We start from the raw sequence: 6,401 nt of genomic DNA on the forward strand, positions 1-6,401 counted from the left end.
TGATGTGAGTGTGCATCTCTGCGTGTGAGGCTATATTTGACAGTTGTTGGTGACTGTGGGTGTGTATGAGTGTGTCCATCTTGTATGTGCCTGCATGCCATGTGGGTGTGTGTGTCCATGTGTGTATGGGGTGTGTAATGGTGTGAATGAGCATATGTGGTATGGGTGTCGATGGGCAAGTGTGTGCAAGTTGTGTATAACCGTGTGTGTATTGTGTGAGGGGATGAAAGTGTGGGGGGTGTAAGGATGTGTTTAAGTGTGTGTTCTGGTTGTGTGTGTGGGTCCATGTGTGTCTGTGGGTGAGGCCATGTGTCTGTGTGTCTGTGTGGGTGTGGGTGTGAACTGGATTGTGTGGTGAGCACATCTGTGGGTGTGCATGAGTGTGAGTGTGCAAGTGTGTCTGCACATGCGGGTGTGTTGGGTGTGAGTGTGGGGCTGAGTCCGAGTCACTGAGGCTGAATCGAGATCAGGAAGGGGCGAGTAGGGACTGTCCCTCGCTGCCCACCGAGGGTCCCAGGTAGGGCTCCTGGCCTCGCACTCCGCCCCCCGAACCCCCCCAACACCCTCCACTCCCGCTCTGGCCGGGCTTCCCCATCCTCCTGGAGGTTTCTAGGAGCCTCCAGCCACCGCCCTGAGCGCCTGAGGTCTTCCCCGCCCGGGGCGCGCGTCAGAACGCAGTCTCCCAGCCCAGGCCCGGAGGCTCAGGCAGCCCAAGGCCGGCACCGCAGAGCTGCAGCGCGCTCAGCACCGCCCCGCCCACCCCGACGCCGCCCCTCTGCACCCGCTCACCACCAGTCCCACCCAGCAGCCTCCGTCCGAGAGGTCAGAAGCCCACGAGCAGGAGATGCCAGTGGGGGGACGCGGGCAACCCCGGCCGGGCCAGGGGCGCGCCGCCCACCAACACGCCCCGCGGTCCCCCGCCCCCCGCCGCCGGGGAAGGACGGAGGGGGCGGCCTGGGATCGGGTGCGGGACTGGGAGTTCTCCAAGGTGCTAAAATAAACCCAGCGAAGGATCAGGTTTCCCGACCAAAATAACCCAGGAGCGGCCTTAGAAATGCGAACTGAGAAAGCGATCCGGGCGGGAGGCGGGGGTGAAAAATGCTTTCCGCGGGGCTCCCTCGCCCTCCTGGCAGGGGAGCCCGCGGCGGACCCTCCCTCCTCTCCCCTGCAGCTGCCAGGCCGTTGGCCCCACCCAGAGTGGAGCTTCTCACCCACTCCCTCCCCTTCCTTTCTGCCGTCAGTCCCCCAATAGTGTCACAGTAGTCCCCTAACAGTGTCCCACTGGCCATCTTTGATGACCAGGTGTGTAGCAGGTTCGAGCCCGGCTTGGAAGTTGTTTCTACTATGAGCCGGGCACTGCCTGAGCACCTGGGTCCCACCAGTGAACAAATAGACGACGGTCCCCGCCCCGGGGGACTAGCCTTTTCCTAGCAGGACACAGAACCCCAAACACTCACAGAATAAAGAGGTGAGGCTATGCTGCGTCCGAAAGGGATATGGGCTTTAAAAAAAAAAAAGAAGGCTGGGCGTGGTGGCTCACACCTGTGATCCCAGCACTTTGGGAGGCCAAAGCGAGCAGATTGCCTGGGCTCAGGAGTTTGAGACCAGCCTGGGCAACATGACGAAACCCCATCTCTACTGAAAATACAAAAAATTAGCCAGGCGTGGTGGTGCACACCTGTAGTCTCAGCTACTCGGGAGGCTGAGGCAGGAGAATCGCTTGAACCTGGGAGGCAGAGGTTACAGTGAGCTGAGATCACGCCACTTAATTCCAGCCTGGGTGAAAGAGCAAGACCCTGTCTCAAAAAAACAAACACGAAAACAAAAAAACAGCAGAGAGCAGAAGAGGGAAGAGGGCAAGGGGTGAGGGGTGAGATTTGACTTGGGGCTCCCTGCTGGTTCATGCAGTGGCCTGGCTAGATCCCTCAACTCTGAGCTTGTTTTCCCCTTTGTGTGCAGGGCGTGAAAAGCCCTGTCTGTGAAGTGTCTGTGCTGGTTACACTGGGTGATGTAGGGCGTAAACTTTACTCCAAGCCTGGCACACGCATAGCAAGGGTTAGGTATAAGCCAGGGATAAATATGCATGTTTGTATTTATGGTAACTATCTTAAACTCTTAAAGACAAGTGGTGAGTGAATGAGTGAAACTGAATGAGTAAGTGAATGAGTGACAGATGAGGCCAAGCAGGCAGGAAACAGAGAAGCTGTGGGACACGTGGCCAGGAGGACAGCTCACAGGCTCAGAGTCAGAGGGACTGGCCTGCCTAAGTCCCAGCTCTGGCCCTGGCTAGCTGTGTGGCCTCACGAGTGATGTCACCACTCTGGGCCTGCGCTTGTTCCTCTAACATGGGAAGAGGGTGGTTGGACTTGCCTTGTCAACCGCGAGTGTCTGTGGCCCCATCCTGCCTCCCATGTCTGGACGCTACAGTAGGTAGTTTGGGCTAGCCCACCAGATCCCATGGGGATCCCTCCCAGCATGGTCCCAGCCACCCCACGTTGACTACTTGTTTCTTTTTTCTTTTTCTTTTTTTTTTTTTTAATTGAGACGGAGTTTCGCTCTTGTCATCCAGGCTGGAGTGCAATGATGCGATCTTGGCTCACTGCAACCTTTGCCTCCCGGGTTCAAGCGATTCTCCTGCCTCAGCCTCCTGAGTAGCTGAGATTACAGGTGCATGCCACCAAGCCCTGCTGATTTTTGAATTTTTAGTAGAGACGGGGTTTCACCACATTGGCCAGGCTGGTCTCAAAGTCCTGATCCACCTGCCTCAGCCTCCCAAAGTGCTGAGATTACAGGCGTGAACCACTGGCCCGGCCTTTTTTTTTTTTTTTGAGACGGAGTTTCGCTCTTGTCGCCCAGGCTAGAATGCAGTGGCGTCATCTTGGCTCACTGCAACCTCTGCCTCCTGAGTTCAAGCAATTCTCATGCCTCAGCCTCCCAAGTAGCTGGGATTACAGGCATTAGCCACCACACCCAGCTAATTTTGTATTTTTAGTAGAGACCAGGATTCACCATGTTGGTCAGGCTGGTCCTGAACTCCTGACCTCAGATGATCCACCCGCCTCGGCCTCCCAAAGTGCTGGGATTACAGGCGTGAGCCACTGCGCCCGGCCTTGACTACTTGTTTCTATCCTGCTTTAGGGCACAGGGATATATGCAGAAGGACAGCCACCCTAGAGTAGTTTTTGAATAGTTACACAATGGAAACAATGAAATGTCCAATAACAGGGGATTGGTTACATAAATTCTGGCCCATCCATGTGACAAAATGCCAGGCAGCCTTTGAAAAATAATAGAGTGTCATGGAAACATGGCCAGATTTATATTGTTAAGTGAAAAGGATAGGTTGCTTTTCAGAAGAATGTATAATGTCATCACATGTTTAAAATGCATATTTTGGGGCCAGGCACAGCGGCTTACATCTGTAATCCCAGCACTTTAGGAGGCCAAGGCAGCAGACCACTTGAAGTCAGGAGTTCAAGACCAGCCTGGCCAACATGGTTGAAACCCCGTCTGTACCAAAAAATACAAAAATTAGCTGGGTGTGGTGGCATGCACCTGTAGTCCCAGCTACTCAGGAGGCTGAGGCATAAGAATCACTTGAACCCGGGAGACAGAGATTGCAGTGAGCCAAGATCATGCCACTACATTTCAGCCTGGGTGACAGAGTGAGACCTTGTCTCAAAAAATAATAATAATAATTTTTAAATGCATATTTTTGTGTATGTTGCATATATATGATATATAGAGATATAGCTTATTTAGTATATATTATTTTCTAATTAATAAAGTAATGCTTGGTTGATGCAAAATATTTTAATAACTGGAAATGAGACAAGTGAGAAACCCTTTATATCCTGATCACCCTCATGTTAACACTGGGTGGTAGGATGAAACCTATATCAACCGCGTGTGTTGAATCTATTGCAGTAAGTATGTAACACTTTGATAGTAAGAAAAAATAAGGCTATTGGTAAAATTATACTCTTTTATAAATTGGCTAATTATTTTGTGGATGTGTGTCCTGGCATCCCCAACTAGACTGCGAGATCAATGAGAGGACGAGATCAATAAAAGCATTGAATGAATGGATGAATGAATGAATGAATGAATGAATTCTCAGTCTCTTGGGAAGTGGGATTGTGCGGCCCATATTGGGTGCTTATAAAGGTTTGTGGGGGCCAGGCACAGTGGCTCGTGCCTGTAATCCCAACACTTTGGGAGGAGGAAGCAGGAGGATCACTTGAGCCCAGGAGTTCGAGACCAGCTTGGGCAATATAGTGAGACCTCATCTCTAAAAAAATAAAGTAAAAATAAAGGCTTGTGGGTTGAGGCAACCAGGAGTGTCTGTGGTCCCATCCTGCCTCCCTGTATCTGGGTGCTATAGTAGGTGGTTCAGGTTAGCCCACCAAGCTTGCTTGCTCTTGCTTCCCAGCTACCTGAGACTGTGAACAGAGTCACCCCACCATACAAGGGAGAGGAGCAGGTCTCAGGGTCCTGGAGGAAGCCACCAAAACCATCACAGACAGAAAGAGCCCTTCACACAATCTTCTTGCCAGCCCTCAAAGGGGAAAATGGGCTTGGAATGGCGAAAGGACTTGCCTGGGGTCACTCTGGAGGTGGCTGAGCCAGGGTTTGAACCTGGGGCCATCCTACCCCAGACTTTATGTCTTAACTACTGCTGGGCAGGAGCCAAATCAGACCCCATGGCCCCAACAGTGTGAGGCCCAGTGTGGCTCTCAGAACATGCCAGCAGCTCTAGCCAGACGAAATGCTGACACAGCCTCTGGGTATTAATAGCCCCTGTCTGGGCCGGGCTCCTGTGCCCCTCCTGAGGCCACCCAGGGAGAATTGGGTGAGTGCTTGGTGGGGAGATGAGCAGATCAGTTCCCTGTGGTCCAGGGATCTGAGTCCAGCAGCCCTCGTGCCACCCCCCATAGGGACCACTTAGGAGCCGGACCCCTTCTCTTTTCAGCTTCCTGGCTGGAGGCCTTCACCCACTCAGCCTCAGCTTCCACGTCTGTAAATGGGGATATCATAGCTGCATTACAGGACTGTCATTAGACTTTGTCGATAAGCTGAACACGTAGAGAGCTCAGCACACAGAGAGCTTGACACGCTCAATATCCGTGCCTGGCGTGCACACTTCCATGTGCGCCAGGTTCCAGCCGTCTAGTGTCCGGGATGAAGCAGCACATGTCATCATTGCTGCACCCAAGATGGCAGGACGTCTCGTGGCCACGACATCCCCTCTATGGCCGCACAGTCTGAGTGGAGCACGCTGGAGAGGAAGAGGGGGGAATGAGGCAGGTCTAGCCTGCTCCAGCCCAGCTGGACCCAGCCAGGGCGTCTGCAGGGAACCCCAGACTGAGGGCTCCTGGACTCTGGCCTCATCCCTGCCAGGGATGGGGTGGAGGCCAGACCACACGGTTGGGCCCTTCTGAAGAGGGCACTCAAAAGGAAGAGACGGCTGTGCCTCGTTTGTCAAATGAAATCAGTTACTAACCCACAGGGCTGAAATCGATTCCTAACTCACTCTGCAGCAGGGACTCAGCTCAGCTTTTCACAAACACTGTCTCACCCAGACTCACGAGAGCCCTAAGAGGTGGACACTGTCATTCCCATGCGACAGGTGGAAACACCAAGGCCCAGGGAGGCCAAGTGACTTGCTCAAGGTCTCCCAGCTGGCTGATGGTGGGGCAGAGCCCCATCTGTCTGACTCCAGAGCCTGGGTGCCCCTCCCCCGTGGCCAGGGAACACCCACTCCCTCCCAGGGCAGCTTCCTGTTCTTGGGAGGCTCTAGGTGGGCCTGAGGCACCGTGGGCTGGCTCCATGGTTGGAAGAGAAGTTGCAGCCCCCTGCCTTCATCTGGGCGAGCAGACAGGCCTCAGCCACTGAGAATCAGGAGACAGAGGAGCTCACTTCTGACTCTTCTGGTCAGCTTAAATTGGCAGCTTCCCCCATCGAGCCCAGGCCCAATCAGCCCTAAAAGGGCTGTGGAGACTTCGGGTTCCCACAGGTGGTCCAGATGGGAGCAGGGATACCTACTTCACATCCTGAATCCTCAGCTGGGCCCTCTGGGTCTGCGTTCTGGGTTTGCAGCCTCTCGCCCCTTGGGCCCCATGCAGCCACACGGGCCTCCTGGGCCTCCTGCAAGGCAGGCTCTCCCCGAATGGGACTCCCCCTTTGTTCTTCCTTCCTGGGGGCAGCCGTCCCTGATTCCCAGACCAGACCCAGAGCCCCCAGAGCCCCGCTTCTAGGATCCTGCCACACATTTGCACACCTGTGACCACTTACACGTGTCCTTCTTTCCATCCCCACTGAGCTGTGAGCTTTTTGCAGTGCGCCCAGCACTGACACAATGCCAGGCGCTCGGAAAGTATTTACGGGTTGCCTGAAGCTGC

The sequence above is a fragment of the Gorilla gorilla genome, chromosome 13, assembly GCF_029281585.2.
Source record: "Gorilla gorilla gorilla isolate KB3781 chromosome 13, NHGRI_mGorGor1-v2.1_pri, whole genome shotgun sequence".
NCBI classification, from domain to species: domain Eukaryota; kingdom Metazoa; phylum Chordata; class Mammalia; order Primates; family Hominidae; genus Gorilla; species Gorilla gorilla.